We start from the raw sequence: 20,657 nt of genomic DNA, 5'->3' as shown, positions 1-20,657 counted from the left end.
TATTGCGGACAATATTTTTTTCCGATGGATTTTTTGTTTCCTACATCATATTATTATTATATCAAGTCAAATGATTTTGTACTGCAGGAAAATTATCATGTCAAATATTCCAATATGTATCTATTATTATTATATACCAAAAATTAATATAATACATAGGTATTTTATCGGCACTCTATGATAAATTATGACGTCGTCAATTAATGTTGAACTTGTCGTTACAAAAACCAAGTTGTATATATATATATATATATTTCGTTTTTTGACTTATGCATTATTCAAAAACGTTTAATACATGTACGCATTCAGCCTTTTGGCAAAAGCAATTTTTCTCCGTACATATTTAATGTATATATCGTAAAAGGTCACTATGGCTAAAAGCTATATGGGTTTATATTTCGCGCGGGACAAAAGAGAGACCACTTGAAATTGAGCCTTTGCTTTCATACATATAGGTACGGACTCGTTTACATTACGGACTAGCTATAGTCATTAAAAAAAAATGTTACCAATAAATATGAGCCTCGTATACAAAATACCACTCTTTTTTTCACAAGTGCATATGACGCTATTAATTATTTATCGGCCTAGAGTTTACATATAATTTTCACATAAAAATGCAATCTCTTGAATATTATTTTCACTGTTTGATCAACGTATCCCGTGTTTTCCTATGAATAAAAGAAGTTCTTTTTTTTGTGTTATGGCTCAATGGAGCGGTAAATTAATGTTCATCTTGGCCGAGCTAAAAGGTCTTCAGATAAACAATTTGCAAAAAAAAAACCGTTCGCAAAAGAATGGTTGATATGTAATAAATAAATGAATAAAAACCCCATAAACTGAAATTGAAACCGTTTTATAAATTATATTAGCCTGGATTAGGTACGGGTACAGGTATGTAATGTACAACATTATAAGTAAAAAACAACAATAATATGAAACAATTTTACGCATAAACCTATGGAAATGCTATACATATGTTGACGAGTATTCAATTACTTTAGTAAATTCCAAGTGTTGTAGTTTCGTATAATTCACGTTTATTATAAATATATTTATACATACAAAATATAATATAATTCATGGCGGATATTAAAATATAGTTACCCTTCATATATTATAAAAAATGACAAGTTTTAAAAAAACATTTCTAGTCATAACGGTCGGTAAAACTAAGTGAATTTAAAAAAAAAAAAATCATGAAACAAAATAGGATCAATTCAATAATAAATTGTGGCTTGTTATATAAAATTAATGTATATTCTTTTTAATTATATCATTAATACTTATGGGCGCAATCGTGGACCATGGGTGTTTAGGCGGGGTAAGCTCCCACAAAAAACTGATCGAAACATGACGTGAAAATGTATAGGTAGGTATACCTATTACCTATACAATAAGAAAGATATTTCTTGAGTTTCTTCAAAATAACCTACCTAGCCCCTCCAAACAAAAACGTGAAATCTATATTCAGTATATCTATATTTATAAATTTGTCCCTATGATAATGTTTGTTATTTATTATTATATTGAGGTAAAAGTTATAAATGTATGCTAAATGCTTAGAATCTGTATGCATACCTACAAATTATTATTATGAACATTTAAATCATTCTTTAATACGGTTTAACAATTTAATATCAAGCAGAGTTTCACACCGACTTATATTTACATCAACTAACTAATATTTTTGTAAATTTGTTCTGTATATATAAGACTTCCATCTTCCACCCACCATACATAATATTATTTTCTTACTTTGGTGCGATAAACTCAAAAATAATTGTTTAAATCATTAATATTCATAGAGTTTAGCGAAATTGTACTGTTTGACGACTCTTACAGTTACCGCGTGTACACATTTGTCGAATAAAGTCAAATATATGTTTTTAGTAAATTTAAGTCTACAACCTTCATCTCAAACTGTTAAATAACATTTAAAACGTCACAAACAAACTTATAAATAAGCTTTATAAGAAAAAAAATCAATTTAAAAAAAGTAATGCTATGTAATAAAAATAAAGTTATTACAATACTACTTACAATTTGTGTGTATTTTTTATATTCACAGCAGTATAATACCTATTACAATAATAAATTTAAAATTAATTTCATGCGATTGTATATATTATTATCACAGACATTATATAGTAGTAATGATAATTCATTATTATAATGAACGCTTCTGTATATAAATAACGGAATTATTTTGTTATTGCAGAACACAAACATCTTAATATTAGTTTTTTTGAAAACGGCATAATAATATGATACACCGTGTTTATGGTTAATAATATGTACCTACCTATAATGTATTTCATATTATTGTTATTATCATAAAGATAACTGGTGCAGTTGAGCAGTGTGTGCACCACGCCGCACAAAATTTATGTCGCGGCGTATATTCCTCGTTGGAAATACGTTAGTGGGGGGGAGGGGGGACTGGGGAAGGGTGGTCGTCAAGTGGTGGTTCGTGTTTTCCAACAGACGACTGGCAATATACGTATATATAAATTAATGTATATATATATATATACACGTGTAGTATACAATGTACATCCGTGGGCCGAGGCCGTCTGTCGGGCCGTTAATCAATTTGCAACTTTTAACCCGCTGTAGATTTATTACACCCGCCCAATGCATTCGGTGCCGCGCGTTAAACGGATATGCCACCGCTGCGCGCACTGCACTATCACTAAAGCACCCTGGGGGTCAAGTGTTATTTGATTTCGACGGCCAGAATCGCGAGAGCATGACGTTAACTCTGGTTAATCCGCGGGCGTGCAACCCTTCCTCGGGCACAGTCACAAGGACGGAGGTGGGTTATTTTGGTTCCACGGGGCGTACAGGATAATATATAGCGTCCAGCGTTAAGGCGTTTTTAAATAAATCTCGTATTATACAATACATTAATATATTATAATACTGCACGTATTTCGAACCACCTCGATCGAGTGGGATCAATAATTATAGTTGCGGGTGGTGTCGAGTCCGAGTGACTCGTTGACTGACCGTACCTCGTAGACCAGAATAATTTTTTTTAATTTGTAGGAAATCGCCCGTCGCTATAGTTGAGTCATGCATTCGCGCATGATTATGTTTGAACTGAACTCGGTGACTAAATCTTGCAAGGCAAAAACCAAAGGGCCAAGGGGTGCGAAATAAAACACGTATTGACAATTGAAATTTTTAATTTTGATGTAATACATAATGATGCCTTATTATTATTTATGTTATTATACTAGGGCACTGAAATAAAATCGAGATCAATGCACTCGCGGCGATGATGGCTTTTATTATACATCACTGCCCGTCAACGGTATTTTTCGTTATCGCGACCATCATAGTCGTCATTCGTGAATACAATGATATATATATACAAGCGAGCACCGCTTAGTGTTTTTATTATTATTATTATTATTATTATTATTTTTAATAGCCCGCCATTGCCGCGGGTTTTGTCGTAAACATTAGAGTTCTATTTTTACAAAACGACCGGTACGCACGCCGTAGACCGCGGACGTGAATATATATATAATATAGGTACACCTCATAAAGGTTTTCGATAAACGTCGCCGAAAAATAGAGCCACCTCCATGCGTATGCCGTCGACGGACCCCACCCCGCCGCTATCATTAAAAAACGGTAACCGTGTGTGGTAAATCAACAACATACACGGTTATGTTTGCCGTGACCGTGTGCGATGACTGTGTACGTATATAATAATATTATTTATTATAATATATATACGCTGTTTGCGCGTTCGGTATAGTTGTTGTTTCGGACAGGAAATGACGACGATCCACTCCATTCAATATATATTGTACATGTACGCGTATATTATACAATAACGGGGTCTGTCTGCGATATATAGCCTATCCTTTCCCCTTTTTATGGTGAAGGGGTAGTATATATATTATAAAGTGTATAATATATTATAATACGTAATATACGTAGGTATAATATGTATTTATATATATCGTTCAGTATAACCATCTCTCGTTTCATACCACACCCCTCGGCCCTCTCCACTATAGTATAGTTAAAATCGGTACCGCAAAACGTCATGGTACTCACGGCATAATATTATGCAGTATATAATATTATATTATAGACGAATGAAACGTAAATCGTGTCGAGTGTCTTATACATAGTATAATTTATTTTAGAGTTACCTGCCACAATAGGTATAAACAGCGATGTTTTCTGTTCGTGTTATGATGTACGTCGCAATTATAGCCGAGTACACATAGGCAATAATCGGGCACACGACCGCGGTATGTTGAATTTCGTTTCGCAGGGCACATTAATATTATGGAGCATAATATTTCATTATGCGTATTAGGTATATCCGTCATATTATTACTGCATTTCTAACGGGTATGAGCGTATTTATACTTTATAGGAATCGGATTAGTTAAAAATATCCTAAATAAAAACTAGGTTCTCACCGTCGCATGACATAGTTTTTCTTCACACAATCATTGGATCGTAAATAATTACTATATAGTATTATATAACGTATAATGTTTATTTATACATACGTGGACACTGGACACGTGTCGCATAGTAATTGTTAATTAATTTCTCAACGATTCCCAGAAATGATTCCGCATTGATTCAACCATTGTACCTTGAGCTATCTGCCGCCGTTTATTAGTGTCTAATAATAATTTTTAATCGACAGTAAAAAAAAAAACGAGGTACTCACTGGTTTTGTCACGTTTGACTGGATACTATGACACTATTTTAATGTAATAAACTATAATAATATTATTAGTACCTATACTGCAAAAGCTGATAATAAACGATTAATTTATTCAATTAATAGATATATTAAACATTAAATTATTTTTTGTAAAAATGTCATACAGTGATCATAGTACCTATGTGATATGTGAATTTAAATGAGTTATATTTTTAACTTTATACATAATAGTTTATATTAAAACTTTAGTAGGGAGTTCAAAAAAACAAACGCGTAATTCTGTTAAGTCAGTTTTTAAATATATTTTATAAATCGATTCAGCTTATACAAGTCTTAAGTATTTTCATTTAGTAAACTTTCCAAGCTACTCCAAAGCACGTTCTGTAAGTGCGCCAAGTATAATACGTTCTGATTTTAACTCGCCAATAAAGTTTTACTGGTGTACAAAAAGAAAAGTTCAGAAACATTATCATCGTCATTGTGATAACATAAACAATACTGAAATTACCTCGAACAACTATAAAAGCATGTGTTACCACCATTAAAAACTAAAATGTATGATACAATTCTATGCAGATGCCGTGTACATAATGGTTATCGCCGTTTAGAATTATTGACAATTAAAATTATAAAACAGTCAGCAAGTAATAAAATATATAGTGTAGTTCCCTCGTTTTATTACTTTAAAAAAAAAAAAAAATGTTTTTATTTTCTAAATAAACGATAAAAATATAAACCAAATGTAATTATTAATTAACTTTAACAGTATTAATATTTGTCTGATTATCATAATAAATATTCAATTGTAAATAATAAAATGTTGACATTTTAAGAGGTAAATACCTATGTTATCGTTTCTTCATAATGTTATCAACTATTTTATGCACACATCAAGCTGTTGATATTATATTCCTAACTTTTTTATCGATACAACTTCTAAAATCTTGTATTCCCAAAAACAAACTTGTAGGTACTTTCACGTTATATTTAAAAAAAGCAAATCAATAGGTACTTTCTTGTTTTTGTTCAAATACATGACATATTAAAAGATATCAATATAATATTGTTAACTTTCAAACAGCTGGCTAAATATAACACCGAATCTTAGTACACGGTAACTAGATGTAAGAAAGACGTTTTATCTCGACTTTACTTGCACCTGTTAATGATTGTAATATTATATTTTCCACCACCACCACCACCACCTAGTCACTAATCAGTAATCAGTAAGCACCCACGTCCCACACAATAATGGTTTAATTTTTCCTAGGAGACAATGTAGAGCTCAACCTCTCATACTATTTGTTTGTAAGTTTATGATAATTTACAACAATATATTACATCTAAAAGACTAAAACTGATTACGTGATCATTTCTATATTGTGTAGGTACCAGTCGTGTTCAATCTCTGCCGAGATCGCGCTCGGAGGCGGTTGCCCGTGCCAATATAAGGGTCTATCTAACGCTCAAGTGCTTACATCTATATATATTATAGTTGCATACGATAATAATGTTTCTGAAGAATCTCCTCGGCATTCAACGGAGCAACTTGGAGGGTGTATTCATTATCTCCTGTACAGCCTCTCGACTCAATAATATATACTCGCAAAATTTTGTGCGTGCCGCTCGACTGCGATGTATATATTATTATTATTATATAAGACGTATCGTGTTACACTCCGATTCCTTTGGCAAGTGGTGGCTGGGAGAGGTGTAGTATCTATAACGGTATAGGATATTCAGGTAGTTGGAAAATTCTGTGGAAATCCCGTGGTTGAGGGGGGCTGCTGCAGAGAGTGCGTATAATCTCTTGGCAAATTCACCGGCTATATACGTCCCGACTGAATATAATGACGAAAATCGCTGCGGTTGCATTTTCTGCGCGCACAATGCATCGCGCAAATATTATTATATGAACAGGGGCGGAAAAAAATGATACAAGAGGCGACACGGGGGTGTAGTGGGGTCAAGTCTCGACTCGTCTATATGTATACATTATATATAGAATGAAAACTTTCCAGTCGGATGCCCCTGCCCTCGGTCGGTATACTCGCTACATATACGAGTATAAATGAATATATATATATATATATAATATATATATGTATATATAATACATACATTCTAATCCATCGCCAACGTCAGTGTGTAACGAATAATATTATGCGTGTGCGCGTATAATATATAAAAGCGCTTTTATTAATCCTTTTCCGCAACGAGAAACCGGAGCCAAAAAATGTGCCCGCCTTGTTTTATATGATATACGCGACCAGCAGTACTCGTTGTTTGTATATATATTCTCGCTGTTATAGTATATGTGGGGGTACCTGCAATGCACCAAAACGCGTTTTCATATAGACGCGAACGATAGGTCACCGCACATTTTTCGTCCGAAGCCGTATTCCGGTCTACACGTCGTATTATATATATATATATATATTATGTAGCATTTACGATCGCGCACGTGTGTCTATTTAACAACGGTTTTGTACGATTTCCTCGACGTCGGAAGCCCTTCCGGACATCGTACGGGTTTCCCCTTCGAAACCAAGTAATATATATTGCAGCGTTGATATATACTGCGGGTCAGAGCGGGGACGGATAATCCACTTTGGCGATAGATTTTCGACGATATACGAGTAGTAGCTTGTACCTCTATATACATGTGTACTAGCCTAATGCGAGGATACACAAACCGTATATAATATATATATACACGACGACAAACACACTTTACCGCACAGACGACTATACAACGACAACGCGCGATGCATCAAGACCGGAAGGAATACCTGCAGTGGGCACTGGGTAGGGTGATAAAAACCGTTCCACGGTCTCTCGTGGGTATACAGCGTACATGTGGATTCCGGAACTTGTCACGTATTGCATCGTTAATATATATAAATATATATATGTGTGTGTATGCGTGCGCGTCGTATATGTCTAAAAGCTAAATCCCAAGTACACAACGTTTGACAACATTTTGTGTACGTCTTACTACTACCCCTATATAATATAAAAAGTAGGGTACTGAACATTTTAGGAAGTCTTGGATCTCGTTGCGCCGCACATGTACGTCGATTTCGTATGATAAAAACAAAATAAATAATCATTTTAATACTATACCTACAAAATACAACCGACAAACCATAATATTATATTCGCAGCACCTACATTATTTACTTATCACGCACAGAGGCTTTTTTTATTAGTCGGGCGTGAATAATTTAGGGTTGTCAATACGTAGTATATATATATATAAGTAGTAAAAGTATAAATGGAAAAATACGCATTACATAATAATATATATTTAGGTAAAATACATTTAGAATCACACATAACGCGTGGATCTGTTGACAGTAAGCTCGGTATCAGTCTGAATTTATGAGGGTTAAACGTAGTTAATGGTGCTTCGTCACTCTCCCATTATAACGGTCCTCGCCATATTTTATACCGATATTGACAAATAAACTTAACTCTCAAACTAAATCAATTATAATAAATAAATATAAAGTGAATAAATTCACACGAATAAGTCGTGTACAAGTGTGATAATATTTGATGGGATTCTTTGGAATAATTTCCAGATAAATTAGGTGTTAAAAATATCACGATCTTGGAATTTAAGCACATCTAGGTATTCAGAAATATTTTCTGTTATACAAATGTATTTAATTTTATAATAAATATGTATTATTATCTGTTCTCCTGAAGTACCCATGTACAGATTAATCTTTTTTTATAACTGATCATAGTCTAACACAACAAGTAACAATAGATATAAATAATTATTACTTAATCTAACTGTCATTGTATGTGGAGCTTGATAAATTTATTTGAAGAGGCTGAGTCTATTTTTTCTTAAGCTTTAATATTTACATGGATTTATAACTAAAATGAAAAAAAAAATGGAATTTATTGCCTTAAATATAATATTTCCGCGCATTAGGTATCATCTTATAGATTAGAATATTAGATTTTATTATTAATTAATGCATTTTATAAAAAATTATAAACATATTACAAGAATAGAGTAAAGAACTACAATTATATTTGGGAGAGCTGAACCTCCACTAATGCTGTGAATATTATGTATTATACCATGATTAATATATATAATATTTGTTATTAAAATGTGAATTAAAATACTCAATAATTAAAATAATTATATATATTTGGGTATTTTCGTAAACATTTAATTTCTAAAATACTAAAAATAACTTTTAATAAATTCAAATTATTTTTTTTAATAATTAGTGTATTTGTCTAAATATGTTTAAAGAAACTCAGTTTAAGTTAATTGGTGGAAAATGTTAAACTTTAATTCAATTAAAAAATACCTATATATATGTTGATAAATATGAAATAATATGTTATGTATTTACATAAAACTGTAATAATAATTAATAATACGTACAGGTAATAAACATTCGAAATAATTATATTATAATATTTTTATTTTACGATAATTAAATTTAATACCTTTCACGTCTTTGACTTCGACGTGCTAGTTAAGTTAATCTATATTGTATTAAATATTAACGTTAAGTATCAAAAAAGTAATTATTACTTAATATCTAAGCCATTATAAAATATCTTTCGAAAATTAAAACATTACTCTTTGCACGTTTGGTAAATGAGGTTATTCGAGCTGGTATTAAATAAAAGATTAAAATATTATGATTTATTACTCGATACAGACTAAAAGTTCTGTTTAAAGTATTATTACATTTTTAAATTTATGTGTTGAGTACAAAATTATGGTCATAAATTATACCAAATTATTTTAAACGATAATATTGATATAAAAAAATAACTATAATATAATATAATATGAATAACACATTATCACATAACTTAAAATTATTTTGACCTGTGCGTAAAGACATTATGCATATAAATGTATTATAGTATTAACAGAAATAAACCTTTTATACCTATATAAGTATTCTTTCACAATAAACCCTTATAAATGTAAGAAATCAATTGTAAATACAAAAATTTAAATTTTAAAGTGTGATATTTTGTAATTGATTTTCCAGTTGAGTTACGTTAAATTAAGTTTTAGAACCTTAACAGACTTCATTTCCAGCATTTTCGTTTCCTCGTCCACGAGGTATTCATTCTGTTTACTTGGCGAATGTTGTCGGAAAAAGAGTATTTGCTAATTTTATATTTCACCCATGCGTTAAAATCGGAAATAGCCATTGTTTTATCTCGTTAATTCTACAGATTATCTCGAGAATGTGTAATTTACTACGATAACGTGATCAGAATTTTATATGAAAAAATAGTGCTTTGGATACATAAAAATAATCTTAAGTAAACTCTCGGCCTAGTCTTATGCAATACAGTTTTTGATTAAGCTGTGCAGTGTGCAACTATGTTATGAAAACACAAAAGGACCAGAAAAATAAAAAATAATATTTTACGAATCATACATTTTTTCCTATTCAAATTAAACGTAATCTTCTGAGTATTTTAAGCTCGGAGGATACTGCCCACAATGCACACTCGGACACCGCGTAGGATTACATTTTGTGCGTGTATAATATAATATAGTTGATACACATATATATATATATTATATTCGTAATCCGTATACGTCACAAACTTGTTATTTTTATTTTTTCGACAACTTTCGTTTTACCCTAGAAAATTACGAGATTTTATATTTAACCAACCATATCCCTATATTTCGACTGAATACTCGGCAATGTTGCATAGTAATAATATAAAAACTGTAGGTAAATAGAAAATGTATTCTAAGCTAATAGCTATTCGCATCCACTGTAAAAGCAATTGCAGTTAATCGATACTATACTCGTATATGTATGCTGCAAAGGCTCGACGTAAAATGTATGGTTTTAATGCATAATAAAGCTACAGAACTTTATACAATATATATTTTTGAGGCCATACAGTTATAGTTCTGTGAGGATGTTGTTTGAATTTCGTTTTTATTTTTCATTTTGATGACCATCGATTCTAAACGTGCTGTGTTCCTATATTATACAATGATAAATATCGATTTAGAAAATGTATTGAACTGCAGGTATAGCTATAACCAATACAGACGATACTTAGTGGAAGTTTTATAGCGGAGAATTTTCGCGCATATATCTTGATACGGTGTAACTTGCATCGCAATCAATCGCTACAACCTCTTCTCTTTTATTTAATTTGTAATTTATATTATATTATGTATATCTTTTTTTTTTCACACACACGACACGCGGTTTCCGAGTACCACCATCACCTCCTCTTCGTCGTATTATATCGGGTATCGATCGGCCGGCTGAGGATGCCGACTATATGTAACATATAATAACACGGTGTATATAATACGCACGCCTCGAGCTGGTATTTACTAGGTATACGCAGTGTAACCTACCTATCATAATCGTCTTTTGAGCCGTGCACCCGCGATGAGTTCAACCGAGAGAACCCGTGGCGGCGACTGTGCGTGTTTTATGTGTGCGGTGCGCGTATGTAGCCTCAAACCTTTGGATTTACACCTATATGTGGCTGTATGTCCTATTCACAGACAAATAATACGCGCATCTCGGCTCTTTATATTTCGATCCATGTCCGTAATATCCGTTTATAAGTGTATAATAATAATGTAGCATACAATACATATAGCATTAGGTATATAATGCATAAGGTATATGGGGACAGTGGTTTGTGCCAGTCAAATTTTAAAAGGCAGACTTGGACGGGTTGCCTGTAGACCTGAAGATTATGAGTTATTAAGTTCAGTTTTGATACATAAGTAGTATATAGTACAAATTGTCTTGAAGTTCTGAATGGTCCACTCTTCATGTGATTCATGTTTTTGTATTCTTTTCTCTTTTCATCATTATTACTTTTTGTTTTATTTTATAAACAAATTGAATATTTAAAAAAATTTAAAAAGTATAGTACGCACGCTGCGATCAACCATTAACGATGTACCTAATATATTTTTATTAAAATTGACCTTAAATTTTTAGAGATCGGTCAGTCTACTAGTTAGGTATTATACAATTCAAATATTAAAATATGTATTATCACTCGTAATGTTCCTGTTATATGTGCATGATGGTTAATAACGTAAACCTAAATGACAATTCATTTTTGTGGGCCGCTTATAACGGAAAATGTGCTGGTAAACATATTTGCTGCTCCTGACCTGAAACTACGCATGCCTTATGGGCCATGTTATATTATATAAGTTTATATTAAGTGCAGTACCGTAATTGTATTACTATTATATTATATATTTGTGTATAAATGTTTAATGTATTATAGTATACTGTTACACTACTACTACTGTTGCCGCTACCGCGGCCGGTATGCTACACATTGATATTGATAAAAGTCGTCTATGCACGCTATAAATTTGACCCTATAGATTTCGTGCCAGACGCGACGCGTCACGGGCATCGTATATTGTTATATCATTATTATCATTGTTGTTATTATTATTGTTGTTGTATGTTTCCCGTAGGTACTGTGAGTGTATAAGAACAATAAGTTCAGATTACGACGTCTGTGATTTTTTTTTGATTTTCTTTCTACAAAACTTGAGTGTCAAAACCGAGAAAAATTAACACTCCTCAGTTTTTCGTTGTCCTTATATTTTATTATGTACGTGAATACCAACAGTGACGTACATAAAATTATACCGTACTTATATGTTCATATATCATTGTTGTCGGTACTTCAGCAAATTCCATTATTACTAAATAATGCCTATACAGTACAGAGCATTTTTGCGTGTTTTCAAGTGTTCTATAATACATAATATCAGCATATTATATCCTCCCCTTATTCTTTTAACAAGTCTACTCTTCGAGATTTTTTGCCACTTTCATAACATCTATACATGTGCAGGTTAGGTTAGGTGCAACTTAGTACCTATTACCAATTACAAAAAATTGTAATTGATATTAGTGTAAAATATAAATTATCTTTTGGTATAGTGGTATACTGTATATGCTCGTGTGTTCTTACGTAAAAAGTTATACAAATCATATTCAAACTACCTCTGTTATAAGTTTCTTAGCCCCCCCCCCTCAAAGCATCCTGTTTACACTATAGGTGTATGCTGCAGTGTACACATCTGCAAACATTATACTAAATTATATGTTAAAAGGAAATCCGGATGAAAAATAAATATATGTATTTAAATTAACTAAAAACACCCACCCCGTTTGCATAATAATATGTTACTATAAATTAATATTATTATACGCAATTAAATTAATCGCCTCTATTTGTTTTGATCACAATTATAATATTATTATACGCGAGTAATTCGATTGCTGTGTGTGTGTAGAGTGTGTTTTGCGCTTCGCGTTTTTCTGGTTAATCTTCGCGGCTATATATGAGTTTCGTAGACGTTTAAAACGCCGCAAATATAATTGAGTGTATACCGCATAAAATCCACGCCAGTAGTCGTAATCCCCTCGCCGGCAAAACCGTTCGAAATCCCCTCCTCCCCCCACCTATCCATCCCGTTACCGCAGCCAAAAACAACGCAATAAGTTACTGTAATATATAAATATATATATATGTGTAAGTTCGTTGAAATCCTCTGAAATAAATCGAAACCGTTGTACCGCAATACCGCGATATTTTTTTTGGCCGCTTCGTTCGGATAAATAATTCTTAACGCGCCTACGGGGAATTTCGTGTATATATATAAAAAAAAAAAAAAAACATAAATAGGATTTAAAGGCAATTTACTTAATGGGATGCCATTGGCCGTGGCCACCGGTATCATATCGCAACTAAAATATAATATATTATCAATAAATAATTCGTAGTGTAAATGCGATTTTTATGTCGACGGGATCATCAGTAAACCAAACCAACCCAGTCCAACCGCGTTCGGTTTTTCCCGCCACTGCTTCTCTCGCCAAAGAGGTTCGGTTCCGCGTACGTCGGGTCCATCGCCTGTCGCCCGTCGTCCGTAGTTGTCATCGTCGTCTTCAACAGTCCGTCCCGCCGCAACCACCCGACCGCCGTCTTCACTTGCGCAGTGCGCACCAACCGTTCGGCAATAGTGTTCATGTGGTATATTATGTTTTGACGTTTTCGTCGTTTCCATTCGATAATTATTATCGCAACGCGATCGTCGTCGTGTTAAATTTTTTTTCGTACGACCGTCAATCTCCCTAGTGGCTTAGTCCTTTCGAACTTGATTGATTATTTGCCGTACGATGTTCGAAAAAATGTGAGTATCTTATGTGCGATATATAATTACATAATAATATTATAATGGCGTACCTAAATCACAGAACATAACAGTAATTATTAATAATATTATTACGATAGTGGTGATGCCGTTTGACTTTTTTTTACGAATTTTTCGCGCTGTACCGGTTTTATCATAATAATATTTAACATCGCGTACGAAAAATAACGGTCGCTTCGTCTAGGCGGTAATCTGCGTATAATATATTTCGCTGCTCGTTTTCGCCGTTTCTGTAAACACGGTGGCTGCATCGTTCTCGGCACGTTTTCAATTAATGTAAAGTAGGTATATCGCATACATCATATACGTTTATCCCGAGACTATAATAATAATATGGTTTAGGTGCGAAAAATCAGATTACATATAAAAATAAAACAACCGACTGTGTTTGAACAATTTGCAATTTGCGATTTCGTCGGGCACTCTGTATAAATTATTATTTTTGGTTTATATACCTACGTCGCGTTTAATGCTGTACGTCGTGTGTATAATTATACACGCGTGTTATAGACTTGCAAACAATCTAATCTATTATCGTTTATCAACAAGACAATATTTTTCGTTTGCTAGTTTTTTTTAGTGCTTTTGGGTCGTAATTGTGTAACGCAGCGTTAAAAAAAGTAAATTCTTCTGACATTTAGGGGTAAAAAACGATTACCCCGTACTTATTATAATACCTAGAATACCTATCATGCACTTTCGAAGTTTTATCTTGTGAAATGCTGTTCAGTACAACACACGCCTTCGTAATTTGGTTAAATAACTAACTCGAGCGATTAGTAAGCCGTGCGTGTTGGCAATTTTAAACGGCAAAGTACATAATATTGTTACTGTGGCCGTCGTCCTATACTACCCGGTATTAATTTTTATTCCAGTGATGACACAGCAGGTCGAACTATTATACCTGGTTGTAGGTAGCCAAGTTCTTTTTTTATTTTGTACACGGCCGTTTCGTCTCATTTTACGACCGTGGCGTCGTGGTGTTGACGATGAGACACAACAAGAAGGGACGAAAAAAACCATAATAATGTACAATGCGTTATTGTCGGTTCTTCTTATCTGGGTTTTTCGTTTTTATACCCGTGCCACAATTTATTATGTACAACTGCAACAACAATAATAATATGTCTCTTCTTCGGTCCGACCAGGTCGTCGGGGGACCTCCACTGGAAATTCAAAACCTTCATTTTATTCTTTGTTTTTTCCACGGTTTCCAAAACCGTCACTGACGCACGCACTCGAGCCTCTTTAATTATCGGTGCGTGCGATAGTATCCACTCGCAAACGTCGTCCACAACTGTTGTTAGATATTTTTTTATTATTATTATTATTATTATTATTATTATTATTATTATTATTACACGAACACGCGACTGGAAGATTTTCGCCGATAGTAACTGCGATCGTCGACGTGAAGCATTCATGACTACGTCAGCCAATATTTTCCAATGTGCCTTGTTATATTCGCGCCTCTCCTCTTCAACGACGACGTTATATTTTATCCTCAATGCCCGTTGTTCTAGAGAGTTGTCGTGCACACTTTTCCCGAACGGTTTTTTTCCCACACCATCATCCTTGCTTTCTCGCGACCCGAGTCCATACCGCCTTGACATGTACGGGGGCGAGGTGGCGCGCATATTTCACACATAATACTATAATAGTATAACTTCCACTCAACGTTTTTAATAAAATAAAAGCACGGCCGAGTGTTTCAGAAAATCAATTTTCTTTCCGCGGCTGTTTCATACGGAATCTCTGCAATAAGTAGCTTCTACCTACAATATTACTATATTATTAAATTAATTATGAATAATAATATCGGTAGACGCGGCAAACCGACGACTAAATGTGCAAATTTGATCGCGTTAAGCTCCACCTACAACCCCCATTCGCTCAACAATATCCAACACCACCCCCCCCCCCCCCACAACTCTTCCAAACCACGACGGATAAGGGTGGAAATGTGTACTCGATCGCGACAGTCACTGCGGGAATCGGCGCGGCACGCCGCCAATCAACGGGCGAGACATAGACGTGACTGTGGCGCGCGGGTTGAGCGCGTGCTGCCACTGAGTTCCGCGTCACTATAATATAGTCTCTACTGGACGGATTTCCTAATTTATTATTACGTCGCTGCAGATCGCTCTGGTTTTGGAAACGTTTGTGTAGTCATTACTCTCACCGTCTGATTCGCGGTGTTGAGAGGTAGACGCGGGTTATCGTCATCTGCCCGAGGACTCTTTATGGTACTATATCATCGTATATTGTTTACGCGTCAGTAGTCCTTTTCCGTACGACAAATCTCGACTCCTATTCCGACTTTTAGTTTCGATTTTATATTTATAAATAATTATAAATGTCTGTGCACTCTTATACAATAGACAAAGCTGTTGATAAAAACGATATCAGTACCAACACGCAGACACTTGCAGCATTGTATTGTAACTGTCTTCAGAATCGATAAAGATCGACCGAATGCTTGGCATACAAAAGGATGGCGTGGGAGCAATTTGTCGTTGTGACAAAGGTTAGTGTGGGGGCGTCAAGTAGTAATTTTTCTGTCGAAACATCGGTTATAAGTTATTATTCAACTCAATTATTATGAATTATGACCGACGCGCGTTATAGTATAGTAACTATAGTATTGTATGCAATATTCTATACTACTGTATATAGGTATTAACTGTAGAGTTACAACGAAAGTATTATTTTTAAAGGCTATAATATTATAGTTAGCAAATATACAAATACTTTTGTTTTCCCGTGTTAAAAATAAATTATTCATGAAATACAGTCTGCGTCACTTTTAACTCTTAACACTATACTCTATACTATATACGTGGCCAAGTATTCCTGACATCTGAAGGTTAAAAACCATTTTACTTTTTCAATTTAGCTCGAAAGGGATACTTCATAAATATAGTCTTAACTTGCATTATACACTTTGTAGGGAAATATACACTTTAGCAGTCGTCGTAGTTTTGGATTCCACCATATCGTGATAAAATGTGTTTTTTATAGATGTTTTTTTCTTCTGTTCATATAGTTATAATATACAGCCGTTAAATAAAACTTGATGGGTTCAAAAACATTTTATAAATATTACTACATCTTACAACAATGACAAAATTAAAACATTTTTCAAACACTGCCCTTTTAGAATATTAAAAAATTCTATTTTCACAACGCATTCAATTTTCATTTAAATTTCATTCCCGCTTTATAGTTACAACGTACACACATAATATATTATTTCTAATTATGTATGCTAATGTGTGAAGTAATTTTCGTAATTATAATTGATAGTAGTAACTGCTGTGACAATTACATAGTTTACTAAACGTACATTTTAACAGATTAATATTTGAACTATTGTATCTAATTTTTCAGTAAGAAACAATTTTTTTCTGATTAAACAATTAAGTATCATAATTATTTTTATTTTTTCATTTCCGTCTTGACTAAAACATTCATTTTCATATTTTAATACATAAAGGTACTTGATGGAAATATAATAAAACTATTTCAAGGCTACTATGGCACTTTTAGCAGTGTAACAGTGAATAAGAAATAATAATATTATAATATTGTATTCATAAAATCGAAACAATGCATTTTACTCAATGGAAATATGATCAATCGTCGTATTTTGATTTGAAAAAAAAAACACTGACCAGTCTGAAACTAGTTCATATATATATATCATTCTTCTCCCCCGTTCTTCTCCTTGTAGTCAGTTTGAATTTTTTCTTCGATGTACCATCTTGAATACGAAATGCATCCGTCTCCTCCCCTCCAAACACAATGTCAGCTCTGCATACTGAATAACATTTATTGATTTTAAAGTGTAAAATATAAAACGTTCAATTTTTTTTTATCTTGGTCTCGTTTGATTTAAACGCAATCATTGACATCTCGGGTTTGTTGGAACGTATTGGAGTATTAATAATTTTGAACTATATTTCCTTTTAAACGTCAAAATGCGTTTGCCATTTCCGTTTCTTTTCCTCGGTCAAAGTGTTTTTATTTTTATTTTGCTGTCGTCGATTAAATTAAATTTTTTTTAGCCTTTATAAAAGTGGCTGTATAATATTGTTCTATTCATTGCTCTACGTGACGAGTGACGACCAAGTTAATTGAAAAACTGTACCTACAGTTTGAACGTGACAAAAAGATAAGAAATAATTGTATATTATGTTTTTTGTATAAACATGTATTTTATTATATAAAATAATTATGGAATACGTTTTTATAATAATTTATTAAATGCGACCGGTTGATAAACTTAAAAAGGTCGGAACGGTCTGGTCTGACGTGTCATCATGGGGTTATGGATTTTCTTTTTACCCTCGAGCTGTATCATTGTAATCGTGATAATTAATTCGTGAAGCACAATAGTATAATACTATACTAGAGTCTATTAAGTTTAACATTGACTGACTGATGATTAATACGTTTTTGGTCTGTTGCAAAGTTGTGTATAAAGGTGCTTTGGCCAAGTTCCGAATAGACGGATGCTAGGGGGGGGGGGGCGTTTAAGTAATAAATATAATATATCAAAATGATTAATGTACACAAAAAGAGAGTGTCTCCAACTAAATGTTATCAATTTATGTTCCGCGTTTAAACGTGTAAAAAATATATAATAAACGATATCGTGTATCCGCCCGACTTGTGTTGTAGTATCATCGTATAAGACATTTAAAAATAAAATCTCGCGTCATATAGTTATAAATACAGTACAAACATAAACTCATTTACGTAAAGTCATCTAGAGTAATTGTTTTTTTACATAGACTGTGCAAAAAAATAAATATATATACCTATATTGCCAATTGTAATGGTTCTGTTTCACATTGACACATTTACTATTTAATATGATTCACTGTTTAAATTACATTTTCAATCGTTTGCATTCAATTTTTTCTTCGTACTTAATTTGACTTGCCAACGTTAATGTCTTTTAATTATTATTGTACTTTACTTCTACGTGTTTGGTACCATTACAGATTTATGTTGTCGTTATAGTGTTTATACCACTATTACTCAAAAGTTATTATTACTGACTATAAATAAGTTCAGATACATATTTTCACTACATTATTGTTCAGCTTATGCTAATTCATTACTTACACAGTTCTACAGTAGGTTTACAGCTATATACATTTTATTAGAATATTTAATTGGCCGACAATACTAAAAGTGAATTATTGTGTGTGTTTTGTACTATCATGTCATATGATGTTCATTCACGCACCACAATGCCATATAAATATTAAAACAAACTGTTAAAATTGTATTTTCTAATATTTTACTGTTCGTGTATTATACACGGAAAGTGTTAAGGTATTAACTTTGATTTCACACTTCTTTTATTATTCTATAAAAATGTATTAACAGCATAAAATAATTATAAAAACTTCGTACAAAGAAATTATTTATACACTACCTAATACAAATAAGTCTTAATAAATATTATTGGCTATTAAAAGTTCGAATATATAATTGTTCATTTAATAAGAAATTCTTTATCTAAATAATAATATACCTACTACCTACCGTTATTTAAGTGATTTTGAAAAGTAACATTTAAGTTATAGTTACATTTTCTGTATACAGAAAATGTATCGTATACGTGGATTTTTATAGCTACATCTTTAAGGAACATAGTTAATCAATATATATGACAACTTCGTGTGCTAAATACTATTAAGATACAACTATATTATACATAAATAATAGTATCGTACCTACAATCGTTTGAATAATTATTTGATTATTTACACATTGACAGACTATACGTAATGTGTATTTGTGCTGGCAATATTTGAAGCCGCAGCATAGTTTTTACCTTTAAACAATTAATAAAATCTACAAAACTTAATACTATGTATGTACTTTATAATATATTAAATTGCAAATAATATTATTAATCAACAATTTATAGTATTTATAAACCGAAAATAATCATGTCAGGAATGAAATGCATCATTGAATAATAATCAAAATACATAATAATTATGATAATAATATTAGCTTTAATATTTACAAACTCGGGAGTCCAAAATAGTTGACGAAAGTTCGAATGTTAAACATTGCGACTAGGTAAATATGTTTGTATACGTTTGAGTGAGTATAGTAAACCCTTATTTTAATGTAAAAAATAAAAAAAAATTCATCATCACACGACAAGTACAAATATTAGGTGTACACATTAATACTATAAATGCGATCCACATGTCTGGTTTTCTCGACGATTTCGATAAAAATAACATAAATAAACAATGAAATAAAAAAAATTCCGCACGTTCGTACTACTAAAATATGCGATTCTTATTTCTTCCACTGAATTCCGTTGCTGCGATTAATGTTGTCCGCCGTTGTTGTTGTGTGCATCATTGAGAGATTGAATGTTGATCATGCGGACGACAGCTCCGAAAATGTCCCGCGACAGCAGTACGATTCAAATACGTGACATTACTGCTGTGACAGGACAATATCGGAGTGTTATCCATTAAACGTTGTTTGTCGTAAAAAGTATTTCGTCGATGGGTGTCTCTCTCCGAGGCGTGCCGCATTTTGTATGTTATATTTCGTAGTCCGCGAAACCCTGCGAAGCACACATACGAGATATTATGTCATCGTTATAAACGATTTTTAGCTGGTTTTTTTACTATACATATTATTATTATTATTATTATTATT

General features: G+C 32.7%; 1 protein-coding gene across 2 annotated transcripts in view; it reads left to right on the top strand.

The window, feature by feature from the left end:
• LOC132941484 (RNA-binding protein Musashi homolog 2) overlaps positions 1–20,657 on the top strand; it is a 62,214-nt gene that overhangs the window by 38,227 nt on the left and 3,330 nt on the right. The window lies entirely within an intron of this gene.

The sequence above is a fragment of the Metopolophium dirhodum genome, chromosome 3 (assembly GCF_019925205.1).
Source record: "Metopolophium dirhodum isolate CAU chromosome 3, ASM1992520v1, whole genome shotgun sequence".
NCBI classification, from domain to species: domain Eukaryota; kingdom Metazoa; phylum Arthropoda; class Insecta; order Hemiptera; family Aphididae; genus Metopolophium; species Metopolophium dirhodum.
The sequence above is the reverse complement of the archived record's forward strand: the minus strand, read 5'-3'. Positions and strand labels throughout refer to the sequence as shown.